Source organism: Pholis gunnellus (genome assembly GCF_910591455.1).
Source record: "Pholis gunnellus genome assembly, chromosome: 20".
Classification (NCBI taxonomy): domain Eukaryota; kingdom Metazoa; phylum Chordata; class Actinopteri; order Perciformes; family Pholidae; genus Pholis; species Pholis gunnellus.
In genome coordinates this window covers 11641667-11662240 of record NC_136547.1, presented here as the reverse complement: position 1 = coordinate 11662240, position 20574 = coordinate 11641667, and positions in this window count along the sequence as shown.

Genomic DNA, 20574 nt, shown 5'->3' with positions numbered 1-20574 from the left:
CGATTGTGTGTTTTGGCTCCTGTGTGAGATTTCAGGAGAATCCTTGATGTCCGGTCAAACCTCCAAAGCTCAGATTTACTTGCTTGATCTTTGGGCAGCAACACACCACCCATTAAGCCACAATTAACTGTATTGATCTGGAGAGGACGTTGTGTCATTACAGCAGCAAAGAGTGGGACAAAGACAAAGAACAACAAATAGAAAATCTGGGAAAGCACAAGACAGTGTGCAGCTGTATCGCTTTGACAGCATTCAGTGGGCTTGTGTGAGAGTTTTAAGTTACTGATTAACACAGATTCTCAGGTTACAGATTTACAAATTTACAACGCAATATAGGACCATGTGAGCACTGTAACCTGTACAGCTGTGCAAGCAATGTGAAAAGAAAATGTGTACTTTGCATCGGGTTGAAATGTTTCCTGGAAAAGTCCCAAATAGCCGTTAAGCATTCTGCTTGTTGAAAACAGAGCAATGTGTGCATTTGGGTGCATTGAAAATATTTTACTTGATTATTGTTATACAGCACCCCTCGAGGTCCTGAGTGTGTCGCTCAAGGACACTGCAGTAGGGTGGGTGCAACAACATCATCAGTTTCACTGTTGTGTACCTGATAGATATCACCTTTGTTAAATATAGCACTTTACTAACTTGCCACAAGAAATAACGAGTAAATCTGGCAACTGGAGAGTGCTTTACCACAAAAATCTAAAGATCCAAGAGGCTTTGGTTTATACAACTTTCTATTAAGTCTGTGCCCCACTTTGAAATAGCCTGGAAACACCAGTGAAATCAAACAATTATTTTTTTACTGCTTCTTTTAAAGGCTCTTAGTTCTCAAATTAGGTTTCATCTGGCCGGGGTTCAGTAGCTCCAGACAGCTAGCGAGGAACAAGTGTTGCGGAAATTCGTCTCCACCCAGGAATTCAAGGACCAGCTGAGCCTCAGGGATCAAGTAGGAGCAGGAGGAAGCTCTGCCCCCTCTTGACCTCGCTGACTAAAACGACACCAACACTGACCCCAGCCAGGCTCCACCTGACACATGCTGCGGTAAAACTGCACCAACTAACAAATGTGTACTGTGGTGCAGCTTTTCCAGTGAGTAAACTCGAAAAAAATACAATTTGAATGTTTGTTAAAAACAAACTAATTACATATTATTCGTCATGACATTTAGCTTTTATGAGGCACCAATGGTGTATTGCTGTAATTATGACCGGTTTGTGCTGCAGCGTAAAATCACAGTGCATATGCACACACAGCAGCTTTTTCTTTGTGTGAAATGAGAGGCGATTTTTGATAATAATGCCATCTTGTGGTAAAACATCTTTATTACAGTAAAACCATAGAGGCTTGGACAAAATTCATTGCGTTCTCAAAAAAACCAATGTAACACTGGCACCCTCCCTATTCCCTATAGGCCCCTTCAGTGCCATTTTACATCCTTCCACTAGATGCCCTCACACTGTCCCTCCAGTCCCCATCACCTGACTGACACACCCATCGACACCTGTTCCCACTTTCCCTGAGGAGCCCTGCAGTTACCTGACCTGACCTTCCTCGCCCACTTGCTCACCTGCATCTCATGACCTCATCAGCCTCCCTACATTTACATCAGCCCAGTTCTGTTGTTAAGCTGCTTTCTTGCTTTGTGGTTTTTACTTTTGAGCTTCTGGCTCGTTGTTTATTATCTTTTTTTTCTTTCTTTTTTTTAGCTAAGGGCAGTGGTACAAGCTGAAAACACACGGACACCTCACCACTATATACAGTTGTTGATGTTTCAAATTTGAGGTACTATTTCCATTCTTTGAAACATAATGATTTAATTACTCCACTATGTGATGGCTGTATAGTAAACCCATAAAATATTAAAAGGTATATCAAGTGATGAGAGCTAACGCCACCACAACCAGCTAGATTACATTTAAAATGGCCTTTGTGCTTTATGACTAATCCTACTTTTGTGACCTACATACATTTTATTTAGCTATGCGGCGCCTCTACTCCGAAAAGAGTATTTTTACACTGAGTGAAAATAGAAATGCAACAATCCGAAGACACCGTTGTGATATCCTTTATCTGGGGTTCCCTCTTATTTCACACATGTGTAACATGCAGTAAAGGTTCGAGACAAGGGGGGCTTTTGTCAGGACGCACAATTCATATTCACTCTCTTTAGTCCTGCTTTCTGTTAATCGGTCTTCAGACAAAGACAGAGCAACAGCAGCAGCAGCAGCAGCACACACCCCTGGGGCAAAACTGAGAGCTTCAGCCTGGCTGTCTCCCCCCCCCTCCTCCGACTATACAGTCCTCTCCCCTCCCTTCAAAACCCACTCCTGTCTCTGTCTCAAAGGCACTGCAGAGATGAAAGGGAATATGCAATGCACCGCCTTTGACTGGGAACTGTGCAGTGTTATTAGGGCAAGTTTACTGGCCTCGTCTGCATTTTAAAACACACTCGCTTACACCAGCCAGCTGTTTTGGAGGGAGGATCCGTGGCTACTAGGAAGGGCGACTTACATCTCTGCAGATTACACTCCGTGACTGGTGAAGAGCTGCAAAGAGGAACGCGTGAATACACTCATAGACACATCTGCCTGTGTTTGAATGAGTAAAAAACAACTGTGAGAAGGGATTCACATTGTTCCCCATGCGTAGCATTATACGGTAGTCCAGCAGGGGGCGTTAAAGACCACTGAGACACAGCGCTCAGTATTGTTTAACCACACTCGGGTTATGTGGGAACATTACAGTGGGGCTATTCAAGGCCAACCTGGGTTATTTCAGTACACCAAAAATAACCCATAACGTACAGCAGTGAGAGCAGAGACTCGAGGCAGATAAGGTCAGCACTGCTTAACAATGTTTGGCCAGTGACGCATACATAAGCATATGTTATCAAAGACGGTGAAATCAATTTCTATATGCACCCTGTCTCATCATTTACCAGAGAGATGCTCTGTCAAACGTACGCCCTTGTTTCCTCATTTAACCCTGCTGCAGTCGATTTTTCTTTTTTCGTCCCGTCTGCATCACAGAAATGCCAATCTGACGTCTGCGGTGCTTTACAGAGCGCATGACACCGGCTGACCTGTTCAGATGTGAGTGTCAGACACACACACACACACACACACACCCCACGCACCTCACACTGCCAGCAGTCATGAGTTTGCTTGAAGATGGGTAATATGCATCCATGATGACACGTAGGGCACAGTGTGTGTGACTCAGCAGCATGTGTGTGTGTGTGTGTGATTCATGCTGCTACTAGTGATACTAATCGAGGTTCATCCAGAGCCTTTCAAGAACAACATACTTGTCAGAAAAAACATGTTTTTTATTTAAAATATTCATTTATTGATTTCATTCTAAAAGCCGTTAGATAACGTTATCAATAGACTCAACCGGTTTGGTTAGCTTGTCAGTCTAATCGCACTGCAAAAGTAATTCTTCAAATCATTTTGGCACATGTTGGACTATCTTATTTATTCATCTCTTGGCCAGCTTACTTTGAAGCCAAGATGAAGCCCAATTAGTTAGAAATGTCCCATCTGTAGTCTAGATCTTTTTGAATCAGACCACCCTTGAAGACGCAAACGCATGCAACATAAGGAAGCCCACTTTAATACTTACTTTTCCTAACTATTCATCAATCTCTTTGACAGTTTAGACATTTCAGAAAATAAGTATCAGGCCGTATTTCCCTTTCTCACGCCACAAAGACTTACCCATATTTCCCGGTATGTACAACTGACATCCTGAATGTCATACACATGCACAACTTAAATAGTGCAACAAATTTGTGTTTTGAGCTGCAAATTATCAGATCGTTCACCAGCCTTCTAGTCAAATACTACACAATATCAGTGATTAATGAACACATCTGCTCCAACGCGATATGCATTCATCTGTTCTTCTCGACGTGTTTGACGAGAGAGCAAATGTTCAGTGTATGAGAGGCACACAGAGAACAGACGAGGATTCCCCGTGCGTGCTGCCTAATGGGAAAACATGGAGGATGCATTAGATGATGATTTGACTGAAAAAGAGTTTACACAAAGTTGCTCCGTGTGAAGGAGCATTGTCAGTACCTGGCAACCTTAGTTTTTGACTGAACCGTTGTTGAAACTTAACACAATTTGCAAATGTGTGGCCTGTTACATTTGACCAAAACCAAGAACAAGCCCATTAAATGTTTGAGACGAAAACTTTGTATCAGCAGAGAAGACGGGAATATCAGCTCAGGATATATATTTCACATCCTCAAATGTTTGTGTATCTATCTGCTGCTGGTCTCTGGCTAGTTCTTCTATTCTTCACCGAGCAGAGAAAAGTGAGGAGGAGGGAGGAAAGGAGCAAGACGAAGGTGTATATATTTATCCTTTTAGCTGAGTCACAAATCGAAGAAACAACTGGAGAAAAGCCAAGGCTTGAAAGGAATCACAAAGCTCACTTTATGCAAGAAGAAGCCCCAATACCGATCTGTGGTTGCTGAGCTTACAGCACATCTTACATTAAGATTTGAGTCATTTAATTGGCTTTAATTGAGGATGAGAAAAGACTATACAAAGCTTAAATTCTTAGATCACTGAAATCACTAGCAACCGACGGTAGGAGTCGACAACAAACCCTGTAGATAATCGCATGTCCGCAGAGAGAAGATAAACACGTTTTTGTTCTGTTGTCAGAGAAACTGCATTGTTAGGCTTGTTTTTGAAGCCCATAATTGATCCTAATTAGGTGTAGCAGTTCACCCAGGCTGCATCACGTTTTGGAGAACAATGAAGGCCAAACAGAAAACAAGAGTTCTACCAGTATTTCTCAGTTCATTTGTTCTCAGTGCCTGATGGTTGGCTCTAAGTGGGAATCTATGTGTCATGAGGAAAGTGTATTCTTTCCAGCACTGAAAGTTCAGGAACACACTGTCAGCTTCTCCCAACACATGGCTATGATTTGTAAAGAAACACTCCCTCTTTCCTAAGGAGAACATGAGTCGTGGTGTGCAGCAGTTCATTGTGTGTGTGTGTGTGTGTTCTCTTGTCCCTTTGCCCTGCATGTTTTTTTCTGCAGGTGTGTGCGCGCAGTGTGTTGCGCCTGAGGGGGAACGTGCTTCGGTGCAGCTGAGTGGGAGTGACTATGACCTAACCCGTCCACTCTCTGTCCGTATGAAACCCAGCAAGCTCCTCCTCTCCCACTGTGACCGCGCACAAGCAGTTGCGAGTGTTTGTGTGTCAGTGAAGAGTGCACGTTTCACACGTGTGGCCACCGTGGAGGCGGCCGAAGCCCTAAGCTGCTTTGCGAGGCTTTTGGTGAGGGCAGCCACTCGCTGGCTACTCAAAAGGGCTGTGTTTGCTGCATGCCTGGAGGGGGTGACGGCATCGCTGAGCACTGGAGCATGGTGCCCAGGGTTTCTCATAACAATGCTGGGTCAGGGGCAGCCCACAGAGGCACTGCACTGAACTGTACACGGTCACAAACACGGCTCTTGTTCAACAGTCAATGGACGTGACAGTGTTATTAATCTGTCAGTGGAACTCAAAGTATTTATCTTTGCTTGATTAACCAAGAAAGAGCTGCTTTTTGGCTGATGAGGAATAAATATGCATGTGCATGAAATGGTGTGTTAAAGTGATTTACATGTATTTAAATGTTCCTCTTTGTTGCATTCTGTGCTCAGATCTGACAAAGTGGGAGTGCACGGGAGAGCAGGTTAAACTCTGCACTGACACAGTTTCTCAACTTGCTTCAGTGGGGGATGATTAATTGTGCTGCAGATGCACTGTAGGAAGGAGAAAAAAAATAAAATAAAAGGGAAGCACACACACACACACACACACACATTCAGTGGGCCCTCCTATGGAGAGTGTGTCCTGCAGGACTTGATGTCCGCTGCTGTTGATATCGCACACAAGTACACACTCTCCCTCCCTCTAGGTTCAGTCCGTGTCGAGAGCTGGAATATCAGGTTTCCTGTCTTTGTGCAGAGTTTGTACTCACAGCGTCACCTTTGTTCCTCCTCTGTCAGCACACAGCGGCACTGCATCAGGGCACTCTCTGCTGCTCTCTAAGGATGTACCAGCCAAACCACTGGCAAACTCTTGTCACCAGTGGATTTAGATTTAGAGTTGCCAGGAGATAATTATCACAGGGAGTTAAAACTGCCTTTGCATGTATTTGGGTAATTGGTAGCACAAGAGCAACACTGAATCCTAAAAGTGTTTTTTAATGAGATTTTTTTATTTTTTTTTGGTCAGGGCCAGGCTTTTGCTGAACAGAGTAATTTGTGCTTTGTGTGTGGTTCATTCATGGTTTCACTCTGTGAAAAAGTACGGTTGTTGTTTCTGCGCATTCCCTTCTTGCTGTGGAACCCCAGATGACCCTGCTGTGGCGCCAGTAGAGGCTGGGCACTGTGAAGGAGGAAGAGAGGAGGGAAGGGGAGGAGGGCAGAGGGAGCAAAGTGAAGTATATGAGGATATTAGAGTCAATTTATGAAGCTGGAGGAAAAAAAAAAAACGACAAGCACATAATACTGCAGCGTAGACGCATGCAACACGAGAGAGAAAAAACTGGGTGTATCTTCACTGTTTCCTCTTAGTTTAGAATGAATTGCTCCCGTTCTGTATGCTCGCCTTTATCTCATAAGCCAGTCCTGAAGTTACTTAATCCTCGCGAGTAATCAGCTGGACCAGAAAGAGGTCCGTGGTTTGACTGTGGGCCACTGGAGCCCTGCCTTTTTTGAAATGTGATCCCATGTGTGAGACGTCACACAGCGCAGCTCCTGGAATGTCCTGCGTGGAGACAGAACAAACTCGGAGGCCAACTGCAATCTCTTATCTCCGGCTGTGACACTTTGTACTGCAATACCGTCAAACAGGCACATATCTGCACCGGTTATCTGCGAGAAGCCACAATATTGGCATTTGTTAACGATAGAGAACTTTTATGATGTACATTTAAGAAAATGAATACGTGGAGACAACATGTATTTTTTTTTTTTTGCACAATGGGAACTCTCACTGTTGTTTTCCAGATCAAGATCAGTTTACTGATCATAGGGAGAACTACTCAGCCTGTGAGAACAGCTCGAAGTCTTCTGTGGCTCTGTAGGGACCACTTTAAAGCTTGAGAAAACGTCACCTTCTCATGTCATCAGGGTTTTCATTTAAAACAGAAGCCCTGAGTTCCAAGGGCATGGAGTGGTTGGCATTTAGCAGACAGGAAGCAGGGGGGGGGGGGGGGGGGGTAATGAAAAGATGGTATTGGTGTAAATTTGGAAAGTGTAGGATGAAGTGTTTTTGGAGGTTGACTTCAGTATATTGGGAAATAAAAGTCAGGATAGCTTGGTTTTTACCTTTTTTGCTTTTTTTGTATGTCATCCAAGCAATTCCAAAATGCTACGAGTACGAGTTAGTTTATCAACACAGCATTTTTTGGAGTATAACATCATTTCAATATTCTTTACGGCATTGACGGTGCTGCCTTGCAGTATCATTCAATACTACAAACTACAGCTTTACTATAACCATAGATATTTTTAATGAAAATTGAGCATTAAAAAGCAATATGTTTTGCTTCGTGCTAAATTGACTCATATTACAGTCAAGCGTGTTCATGCTACTTTGTCCACCCAGTGTCATAAGGACCTGTTTGGGTTACACCGCCCATCTCCACCGGGGGCAGTGTTCTGCAGCCTCCCAGCACACAGTCCTTGTTCATGAAGGGCAGGGTGCTACTGTAGACAATGATGCAATCATGTTGAATATCATCAGACTATTGCAGCATTTACTCTCCTTTGATGTTGCATTTTGTTGTGCACGTTTCAAATGATCAAGAGTGTGATCATGTGCGACTGTATGAGGAGAGGAGAGCAATTGTTTCTGACACAAAGAGGAACAGTGAAAAATACATGAAAATGGATCAAATTAACATCATTTCTTAATTGGCCAAAACGTGTGGCACGTTTAACCACTGAGCTACGCTTTCTGTTGGTATGAACGTTCTATCTGACCCTAGGTTGTTCAGTCGCACATGTGACGCTCCACGTGCAGAGTCCTCTCTTTTTCACACAAAGCAGTCGCTGCACACGTGCATGTGTGAGTTGTGAAAGCTAAGGGCTAAGCACACCAGCTCAGAAATGATGAATTACTGCAGCTTTAAAAATCTCTTCCATATAAATCAGTGTTATTTGCACGTATGTGTGTGTGTGTGCGCTGCACAAATTGGTCAAAATCCTCTTTACATATGAATCAACTCATTTTATAGAGATTATTGCATTTATGTGTCGTCTCTGCTTAACCCTTGTGGTTCTCCTGATTTGTGTTTTTTAATGTTCAAATCCCTCAGGGGTTGTATCTGGAGATCTGGACTTTCTCAGGGCTGATTAGCGACGAGCAGCTGGGACGTCAGCCCCCTGTAATGTAATTCATGCACTGCAGAATCCAGCTACAACCTCTGACCTGTTGTTTGCTCATATGATCAACATGATGGGCAGCCCTCACTTGTCACTTCGGATTGCGCAACAGAGGCGTCGTTCAGCAGCGCAGTGACAGCTGAAACATAATATAGCAGTCAGGGTGAAAAAGGCAATGTGACTCAGATCACGTCCTCCTTAAGCTGAAGTCAACTGTGTGCACACATTGTGGAGTGACGTCAGAGAGCGAGACATAAAGTGGTCTTTTGTTGGGGCTTCAGTCTGCAGAGGGAGGTTGGAAGGAAATATGACAGCCCCGCTGTCTGCGTGTAGTTGTGTCTGCACGTCCCTCCTCCGCCTCCCCTCTCTCTCTCTCTCTCTCTCTCTCTCTCTCTCTCTCTCCAAATACTCACACACCTCAGCGCCAACACTCTCCCTCCCGAGGCACGACTCTGGTCACCGTGGATATTAATACACTGCTCTGCCACTGAGTGCGCTCAGCACAGGAGTGAAAATATCTGACAGGCACTATTTATAGAGCTCGCAGGCGGACAGGCGGAATCCACGGCAACGCGAGCCAGCCCATTCTGGAGTCGTGCTCCACAAGAAATCGCCTCGGCGGAAAAGAAGCCGCAAAGCACGGGGGCCTTTTTTATTTTATTGAACGCCAGTGGCAATCATGAGTGGGGAATACTGTTGTGTACTGTACAGATGAAAGAGACATGCATGTGGCTGTTCAAGCAGAAAAAAAGAAAAAAAACACATGTTATGTAATATTCATGCAGGTGTGCACTTTTGCCTCTGGGTCATTGTCCTGCACCTTTAAACACACAACCTCGAAGAGGGCCTTCAGTATAGATGTTAAAACAGTGACGCAATCTCTAAGGAATGTGTGCTTATGCTATTATTATTATTATTACATATGCTTTTAATCAGGTGCACATTTTTTAATTTGAAGCCGACATGAATAATAGATGAATCACACACCAGCAGATTAAATAGTCTGAGGCGGGTCAGCTGGGTGGATTGACCTTCGTTTGGCTTGTAGGCAATCCTGTGTCATTCTGAGGATTTGGACACAAGCGGCGAGGCAGCGATGAATAATGAAAAGCAACGCGGCCGCATGTTGACCTCTTGTCACCTGCCTGATTATGCAAATCCCCGACAGAGCTAAGACACGAGGACAGAAGTACAGTATATACTAGCCTCCTTCATCACCAGTGACATCTTAATAAGGAGTGTTTGTGATGGACAACGAAACAATTTGATGCCATTCCAAAACATGTCCCTCCTTATCACGCGTGGCTGCCAGACAGTATTTTATTGTCTTTTGGCAGCGCGCAGCTTTACAGCCTGATGATAGTTTGTACTTTTGGATATGACCCAGAGGCTGAAGCCATGTTACTGTATATGAGTTATTGCTCACAGGCAATATCAGAGTAATAAACAGAGTCGATAATAAGCAGTGTGACCTCATTATAATATTCCCTTAACTACACACATGCTTTGTGTACATGCTACTATGCAACACTCTTTCTTTCTCATGACTGTATTGAATGCATAACATGAGTCATAACATTAGTCGGTCGGTCCATCGGTCCAGGCTGAAATATCTCAACCGCTATTGGATGGATGTTTTTTTTTTAAACTCATGGTCACCAGAGGATGAAGCGGAATGAAGGATCCCCTGAAGTTTCCTCTGAGGTTGATATTTTTTCAGTTTTGACAACTATTAGACGTATTGCCATGGTACACTCTTTCATGTTCCCTCAGGATTACTTGTTGTGACTTTGGTGATCCCTCAACTTGTCATTTACCGTTGACCTCCGCTTTAAAAATTTGCTGCTGTACTTTGAATTGACGGTTTAATTAGCAAAGGGCAAGCATGCTAACACACTAAACTAAGAGGGTGGATTTGTACCTGCCAAACATCAGCATGTTTGCTTTGTCACTGTGAGAATGTTAGCAACGCTGACATTTAGCTCAAAGCACCACTGTGCCTCACAGAGCTGCGAGCATGGCTGTAGACTCTTTGGACATACAGTTAAATACGTTTGTCTTCTTCCAGCTAAGTGGCCAGGGAAAAATGGCGGGATTGTACGTTTCTGCGAACCGCGGACATGTTGAATGTGAATGTTTTGGTAGCAAGTGTTGAAGTACAAATAGCGACGCGCGGAGCAAGTGACACAGTATATCTAGGGACCATTATTGAAAGTTATGTGGTATGGTAACGAGTATGAAGAACGAGAATGTACACAATGGGGGGAGGATCTAAGTTTACACTTGTTTACGTAACGTCGTCAAGGGCGGAGACATTAAGTCATTGCGTTCATTGTCGTTTTAACCCAAACCATGTTTTTTCTAACCTTAACCACATAGTTTGGTTGCCTAAACCTAAGCAATAATTTCACCACTCTTACCGCGTGACATTGTGGGTTTTGGCAGTTCGAGGCTGATATGAAACCTAATCGTGAAATATATTTTTGGTTAAGAAACTTTGACATTCAAAGTATCCCGCGGTTTGCAGAAACGTACATTGCCAACATTTTTCCTGGAAACTGGGTTGTTTCTTTCGACTTGATTTATCATTAAATACCGTATGCTCCTCCTCTTCTCTCCTCTCACCTCCTCTCACCTCCTCTCCTCTCCCAACCATTCGTGTGACTTTTTTTTCCAGCCGAACTCCCCCTGCTGCTCCAGCATCTCCTTCTCCTTTTGCTGTTGCAGCAGAACTGGAACTTGATGTTCAGTGGTCATGACACATCTCAGTTGCCCCAGGGCAGCCTCCTCCTCTTCTTCTAAACTCCACAATACAGCTTGTGTGCACGTGTCTGAGTGTCTGAGTGTGTGTGTGCGTGTGTGTGTGCATGTGCATGTGTCACAGAGAGAGACAGACACGTAGTGGTAGACAGACGGACTGGCAGACTAGTCATCTGCTTGTCTGCTTTCAGACTCTCCTTGCCTTTTTCGTGACTATACACTGTGTACTTGCGAGTTTGAATGAAGGAGGGAGATCGCCTCCTGTTATCTGAGAGCGTGTGCTCTGCCTGAGCGTGTGGAGGGGAGTCACATGCTCCTCGTCGTGCTTTCCAAGCCTGTCTGCTCACCTGGTGGTTGCCATGGGAACAGCCAGACAGCGGCAGACTTTGCACCAGCCTCCTCGGGGGATTGTGAGAACAGAGAGAAGGTTTAAGGGGCGAGGGATCTCTCCGGGTCTTTAAAAAAAAAAAAAAGCTTGTGGGGAAAAACCTGTTTATTCTACGAGAGTTGTGAATTTTTGAAAATATCAGCAACTTTCTTTTCTTTTTTTTTGTAATCTTAAGGATTTTATAAGGACTCTTTGTTCTATTTTGTCAAGCCGTAACATTTTAAAACACCTTTTAACAATCAACTTTATATGACTACCCCGCTGTGTGCTTTTGGGTATTTTAGACAAAGGGAGTAATGTTTGCACACACCGATATATCATAGCAGCACATCTGAGGTTAAGACACACATGCTTTGTAGTCTCTTAGTATGTCAGTGTCTGATCATTTGCATTCCCAAGAGGGGAGAACAGAAAAGCTCTGTTGTCCTTTTTTTCTTCTTGTGTCCTAAAGACAACCCGCAGCTGGACTGAGGCGCTGAGGCGCTGCAGCGCTAAGCTCTTGTTCTTGTGGTTTTTAGGGGATTTTTCTCCCTTAATTGTGCCTCCAGTTTATTATGCTGACGCTTGAATAGCAAGATGTTCCCGGCTTTATCGCACCAGTTGCACACTTCTCTCCTTTGTATTTTGCCAGCTACCCTGAGAGAAGGAGGAGGCGAGGAAGCGACAGGAGAGGGGTGGCCGCCGGGCTGAATGTGTTTGGTGGATGTTGTGCACTACATTTTATTAATAGTATGTGAATTGATGAGTTTTTTTTTTTTTGGTGTTTGCAGTGATACACTGTGAGTGGTGTCTTTTGTGGGACAGATCTGGAGATCTTGTAGTAGATTTCAGCCACTGTTTATGTTTTGGTCTTGGTTCTGATGTCTACTATGTCTGGAAGGAAACAGAATCGGCACCTGTGATCTGTCCTCCTCCTCCCCCTCCTCCTCCCCCTCCTCCTCCTCCTCTTCCCTTTCCTCACCCTCCCTCTCTGTTGGCTCCTCCTGCTCCTCCCCGTCCCAGCTGCAAGCCCTTCGCGGCCAGGGGTGAAGCATGGGAGCAGCAGCAGGAATGAAAAGATGAGGATGGGAGGGGTAGACAACAGAGAGTCAGACGGGGGAATGGACACACAAACAAACCATTAAATACTCAGACGGAGACGGACGATGGTTCGAGACAGGTCCAGTCCAGCCGAGCCTTACCCATCCACCCATGTGGGATGACCACAACACAAACATGCGAGGCTCTCCAGCAGTCCCTCGGGCTGCAGGGAGACACTTACATAAAGCAGCTCCCGTTCTTGCTTGGCTCACTCTCACATGCGGGAGCATGTGAGACAGGCATTCTCTATTGCCTGCCACCACTTTCGCTCTTTCCCACCCATTTGTCTCTCACGCTATCTGGACGTCACTGCAAGACATAGCACACAGACAACCAGACCGCAAGCAAGATCAGTCAGTCAGTCTGCAGAGGAAAGAGGTTAACTGGCCTCGCTGCCCTTCCCCCCCCCTAAAACTCTGGCTCCTATTCCCCCCTTTGCCTTTTTGTGTCTGTCTCCCCTGACCTGTGTGCAGGGCTCCTGGTGGAACCCCTCCCCCTGGGCCTCATGGAGGATTGCCAGAGGTCAGTGTGTGATGTGCAGCTGTAGGGCGAAGAGGAGGAGGAGTGTCAGAAAGTGCTGACTGCATAGGAACGGCCACCCACATGACGTCACGGTCACAGTTTCAGAGCTCACAGCATTCACAGACTCCCATGCTGCCTCTGTGGTGTAAGCAGCACAGCCTCAGATAAACATTCACAACTAACTGGCCGCCTGGAAGCCAGCCCTGTTTGGGACGTAACACAAAGCTCTGTGTAGTACTCGTAGTAGTTTCAGAAAAAGGGATTTTGAAGGATTATAAAGGATAGTAAAAATCTCATTATTGTGTTCATTTGGGAGGAAAAGATACTCTTACACTGTTAGACGACATTTTGGGGCCCAAATGATTATTTGCTTAATGTAATAATCTATTGATTTACAGTCTATAATATAAAAAATAAGTTACTGGCTACAGAACCAAAGCAATATTTATTCAACACCTTAGTAAGAATATAAACATTTTGTCCTACAAAACCCTTTTCTATGTCACTAAAAGTTTGGTTCTGGACCAAGAATCAAACTTTGAATATTTTATAGTTTTACATTTGAAAAAAATGTATATAATACCTTTTCTTTTAAATTACCACATAAACCCGACCGTATCGCATTTTTTGCAACCAAAAGTACTCGGTAAACAACATCCCTGGAGTCAAGCTGAACTGTATTGAAATAACAGGAATGTGAATGTGTCTTTCGTGCATGAGTTACTGCTGTGAAAATCAAAGAGATATATTGCCCAAACTGTAATCACAGACAACAAGAACTCCTGCTGAATTGACGCTAAACTCTGATAGAAAGATAGACTTGATTCTGTCTTTAGGATCACGGTCCATTCTAAAGACAACAGGCTGCCAAAGTCCTTCCAAGAGTGACATTAATAGAAGCAGCATTAACAACACGTCCGGACTGAGTGAATCCTCAGTTCTCTGTCTCCATCGCCTCCTCTCACTCGTAGAGACGGCACACTATGGCCCTCCTTTCCTGCTCACTGTGCGGGGAAAAGATCCCTCAGATTGTTTTCTATCTGTACACATATTCTGGGCGTGCTTCCCAGTCGGCAGATCGCCCTTGGCACCACCAGACGTAGTGAGCCCTGATTCCTCCTCTGTCCTTTGCCTACTTCCCTGCAGCTCTGCTCCAGTGTGCCACCGCCGGCCCGCAGACTGTAACTGCCAGGCGAACAGGCACAGCGCACAGTGAACCAGACGGATTATCTTTTGTCGAGGGAAGAGATCAAGACAGATCATCGCGTAACCGTCCTCACCACCAGTATTTCACTCCCTCCGGGGAACCCAACAAAAGTCTCTGACTTACACAGATTATTATCAGCAGAATACGGTGCTTAGCTCATTTGGATGCTCTGAGGAAGGCGCTTCAACAAAAGGGTTTATCCCAGGCATCCTATTTAGATGTTGTACGCCAAAGATCAGCCACTGATTTGTCTCTTCTAGACATATCGCAGCGGTAATCTAATTTCTGGTTGTCAGACATAAATTGCTGGAACGGGACGAAACTATGAATAGTTAATGAGAAAGTGTAAATTAAAGCATTGACGTTCTGAGTCAGAAAACAATCTGTGCATGGGCAGACTTTATGATCTCAACAGTGTCGGCTTTGTTGCAGATCTCTAACAATGTCAGCAATTGTTATTTTTTTTTGTTGCTGATTATTGTCCCATTTATCTTGAAAGGAAAACACACTTCCATTGTGGCTGTGATTATTGGCACGTGTGCGCTCCTCAGAAGAAAGGCAGCTTCTGCCTTGAGGTGGTTCAAGTTAAGAGGTCGCAGCTCTCTTTAGGCTCAGCGTGAGAGGAGAGTGGTGACAGGACGTGCGACGGTCACTCGTGTCTCGTGACTTTGATTGTGTTGTTTTTTTTTGTCCTCTTTCAAGTACCATTTAACATAGGTCATGGTCATTTTGAGGAGTTTGCTGATGAAAGAAAGACAACATGGGGACGACAGTGTGACGCTGTGTACTTTAAATGAATGAAACCGCTTGGAGCTGAATCCTGCTGCATTGACGTAATCTTAAAAAAAAAAGCAGCGTCCAGCGGCTTTGTGGCTGATTCGCTCGAGGCAATGACGGGTTGAGATTACCACAATTCTTGGGTTTTGGCAGTTGCCGAATCTACAGTAGATTTATGTCACGGGTATTAATCATCTGGATTATTTTTGGGTTGTTGTCATTGAGAGCTCGTTTACTGTAAGAGCTGCACTGTGGCAAGCCCTATTTTAAAGAAATGACAGGCAGGCCTCATTATTATCACTGACAGTTGGACCCCAATAATCCATTTTAGCAACTGAGAATTCACAAGTTGATGCTGTTTTTGGTAACACTTTCAATGTCTGTAATGCCTTATGAATATACTTGTAATGCATTAGAACCTGCACTGTATAATTAAAGTTATAAGCACTTTATTAGAATAATTATAACAGATTATATTGTATTATAATTGTTGTAAAACATTATGTTTTCCTATTGCATTATAATCACTGTCATCGTGCATTATAATGTGATTCTAGGTTACTTTGAGTGGTCATTGTGTACTTTAAGTAAAGTAAAAAACAAACGATTAACACTAATTGCATAACACGTTGTAAACTTAATTATGTGCTACACTTAAAGCAAACAATGAGTGCTATAAGCATATTAAAACGCACTATTAGTATCAGTATGCTTATAATGCACTGTGGACACGAGTGAGTCAAGTGTTACCCTTTTTATTATGAGTATTATTATTATTGTTATTTGTCAGGAGGGAGAGGAGGGAGTAAAGAGAAGCAGTAAAGTGCTGCTCTTGAGTGAAACGTGTGTTTATTGATCGTTAACGGCGGCGTCGTGGCGTCTTGGTCTTATGGTTGCCCCGGCAACCAATTCAGACATAGTGGTGCATAAAAAAAAAACTCTAATAGCAGGGGACCGGTTGCTTGGCGACCTGGACTCGGGGAAGTCATGGGCCAAATGGACAAACGTCTGTGAATCAGTGGAGGATTATTTACTCTGATTTTAGCTGCGTCATGATCTGTGCGTCGTGGCCTTCATGCTGTCCGCAGAAATGAAAGACTCTTGCTGTTGAAGCGTCGACCGTGTCATCTCGGGACGCATGCACTTTCCATTTGTTGCTATGTCTGGTGCACAACAGAAACTTTTTGAACTGTAATTTATTGTTTAGATGCATCCAGAGAGTCTGGATCGCTGGAATCATGAACATGTTTCAAAGCCGCCTTTTGACACAAGTCTTACTTCCCACACGTATTTAATGGAGAACAGTACCACACTTTGTCCGCCTACAGGCTTTGTCCGTCAATTTGAACAAGTAAAGATAAATGTAAATAAGTCAACAAATCTCTCAATATACTGTAATTAAGTCAGAAACCCATGATGGAGTTAAAAGTTAGGTAACCTTTCACAGTACATGACATGACGATACTCACACAGATTAAGACGATACAAAAGCACGAGAGGTGAGGATGTCGCATGACTTCTTGTAAGACACATAATGAAGCAACTCGACTTCACACCAGTGACTCCACTTGGATTTGAACCTCTTGACTTGAATGTCTACATTCTCTCCAAATTTACAGGTTAAAGAATTTTTAGGTTTCAGAAAGAACAACATTTTGAGTGGAATGTAGTTCGACATCGGGCTAAGAGCTAGGCTGCTACCATGGAAGCCATGTGTCAACAAGTGGTTTCTGTTCATCCTATTTAATAACCACAACAACCACCCACCTCTCTCATTCTTTGTCTTTCATTTCTCTTTATTGATATGCGTTTGTTACGTTGTAACATTTGTAACATGGTGGTGTTCCATCGTTCTTACACTGCAACAATGTAGCTGTTGTGATGTTTGTGTAATGTTTTTACTCGGAGATGGTGTTTGTCAGTGTGAGAGGAATTAGTTGTAAGAGGATGGTTTATTGGATTTTTCTGGTTAATTACAACTTGTTTCTTATTTTTACATGTTTGACCATCATTTATTTTTGGTTATAATTCTGGGCCTCTGTCACCAACCGTTCTGAAGAAGACCTTTCTTCTTAAAATTCACTTACGCAGTTTTCACCAACCAATATTTTCTTATTTAGGATTTGTTATTAAGTAAGAACAGAATCTATGCACTCTAGAGCGCACTTATGCACATCAGTTTGTTCAAAATAATATATTGTCTTACTATCACAATATTTTTCATAATTATTTCAATTACATTACACATTTTACAAAGCATAATGATCTTTTAATATGCATTATTATCTTTTTTATTATATAATATATATCCACTGACACTACTAAATAGAACAGCTTGTTTAACGTTCACTTCCTACAGAAGTGCTTCCACTTCTGAACTATTTAAGTTTTTGTTTTTGTTGACATAACATTGCATCTACATTTCTAGATAAATTGGATCTATCCTTTAAAAGCCTAACAGTTTTTACAGCAGTATATTTAGTTGACCCCGCTTTTTATTATGACTTGAACCGCTTTGATCCCAAGTCCCTCACTTGGGACTCGAGTGGGGACTTGTTGGTCTTGACTTGAGACTCCAGTGCCACGACTTGACACTTACTTAAAGCAAACACCTGTGACGAGCAGGCAGAGGGAGGAGGCGGAGAGACTCACGACCTGTGGATGAGCTTCAACGCAGTAAGATTATGACTCAGGCTGAGCTCACCCTCACAATGGATGATGGATGACGGGGGTACATGTCTCTCTCCCTCTCCCTCTCATGAGTACATGAGTCATACTCTGCAGGAAATGTGTGCCTTTTATGAATGAAGCCCGTCAGAAACCCTCACTGTTATCAGCCTAATTAGAAACGGGAATCGTGCACACGTTCGCAAAGTCTGTGACGCGTTTGTGATGATGAGCGCATTAGTTGTAGCAATCAAGAGAGAATAAAACAAAGTGATACAAACAGGTGCTTCAGTTTGAGCTGGGGGTGTTAATAAAAACTCATTCAATTCCCAGGCTGTATATAATGCATCTATATGTTCTGACGTCACACGTTAGACACTAATACAACAACACCAACAACGCACTCATCGGCTATATTAAGGACCAAGCTATTGGTATTGGGATGAAAAGGGCACATGACAGCACATGCGTATCATCCATATGTGGTAATGGGTAAATACAGAGAAGTTAAAAGAGGAAACAAACTGCACCACTGTGGTACGTTGAGGTACTTATGTCATCCCTTATGGTCTCGGGTGAGCCTATTTATAGGAAGTGTTGCCTTTTATATTGATGCCAGCAACAGTGGCCTTTTATCCTCCACAGACAGAGGAGCATTAGTTATTGCTTGTTGATGTGGCTGGGACTTGATGACTCACGTGCATGTGCTGTGGATGACCATGAAAACAGGACGGCGAAATAGATGTTCAACCGCTGAATATTTACTCTGATTATCGCAGTAGAGCATTCTCAAATATGAACTTTGGATTCCATTTTGTGTTGATTTTGTTCACGCTTTTGGGGCGTGCAGAAACAGGTAGACCTTGAGTTTTTTTTTTCCTCCCCCCAAAAAATACCAGAAGTTAGAAACAGGAATCATATTTCTCAACGCTATGATTAAAAAATTATCTTTTTCTCAGAAGGGTTCTCTGAAAAAGAAACAAGCCTCCAGCTACAGAGCCCTTTCCAAATGAAAGGTTTCGCAATGAGTGAGTCTGTTTGCCGGGGCCCAATCTGCTTGTTTTTGCTCTGAAACGTGATCGCCCCTTGGGACACGCCACTCAGTCTTCACCACCTAGGGACTTCTCGGGAACAGAGGGCTGCATCTGCAGAACAAACAGCATGTCGCCCTCGCTTACTACCGTCCTGCCAACTGCCCTCTCTGCTGGTTACCATGACAGCATGGAGAAAAACTCCTGGAACCAAAACATCGTCTCAACTACAAAAAAAACAAACAATCCCTCAATAGCTCGTCACACAGAATGCAGGGCGACGACTAACACCGAATGTAAATGTCGATCTAAACAAACGTATATTTCGCGTACTTCCAGCTCAACGAATGCAGTTCGTAAAAGAAAAAGTCAGTAACCCTTCATTTTATTCACAAAGGCAGCAGGTGGGACCATACGGTGGAGGGCTCTAAGCTATAATAATACACAAAGGGCTCAGCTGCTCCTTCCCTCACCTACAGTAGCCTCCCCGTTCACCCTATCAGCGGAGAGTTGCACAACAACGCCTGGCTAGAGTGTCAGTCACCATGGTGATGGAATATACGCTGACAAATATTGTTGGGTGGGGGGGGGGGGGGGGGGGGGGGTGTACAAGGTTTGTGCTCACTCTGCTAGTGGCTTAGTCTAGGAGGGAAAAGCCTTGGCACAGATTGACCAGGGAGCCTCCAAGTCTTGCAAATATAGGACACGGATCAAGTCGGATTTCTTCTTCTTCTTTTTTTTCTTTAGATGAAAAGTCACCGGAACGGGCTGATGCCTGCGAGAGCGAGTGTTTCTGTCTAGTTTGACATCAACTACAGGATCTTAAGAATATATTTTACATGGGAAACAGAGTATACGAGGGTGGGGATGTATGTGTGTTTCACTACAAAGACAGTAAAACTGTGTCACCCTGGCGCTGCCACCGCTCAGCTCGGGGTTTATTTCAAGTTCAGGCTGACTTCAGAGCCGCTGACAATCCGACTGTCACCATGACTGACTATGTGGAATTAATGTATGCCTGCCCCGAGACTGCTTGTCCTCTGTCTTTGTCTCTGCAGCTCTCCCTCTCTCTCATGACTCATGTGTGCTCCTGTACGCCCAAACGCAGACGGATTCATGACTTGATGATTTCTGGCTATACGCCGTGAATCATCCCCAGCACATGCCTCCTCCATAGTGGTGTGGGCTCAGCGAGAGCTGGCCACCTCCCTGCTTTTGTCATCAGTTCTGCGTGTGGCTGAATGTACTGTTCTGCACACTCACATGAAACAAAAAAGATCCTTGTGTGTGTTGTAAACTTTATATTGGGGCAATTACTTTTTTTGTCCGGCATGAATATGGCCAATTATCTAGAATGGTCCTTTGGGGGGTTGACTGCGCTCGACAGTAGTAAGCATGATCGGTCCGCGTGCAGTAAAGACAATGTGGCTGTGTGGTACCTTATCTGACCGAAATCTATGTATTTTCCTGTTATTTCTGACTTTTTGATAAACAGAAAGGTCTATACTTGAGTAGGCGGACGCGGCTAAACAGCCCAAAGAGCTAGACGTCCCGACTCTGGACATTAAAACTGAGATTCTCTTAGCACTAGCTTCACAGCGGAGCGTTCAGGCCCAGTCAAAACAATGCAGCTCAGCGCTTATCAAGCGCCAACCGCATGTTTAAGATATAGCCGGTACTGCTTGTTCAACAGCTGTTCAACAACATTCCTATTAAACACATTCGGAGAGGATAG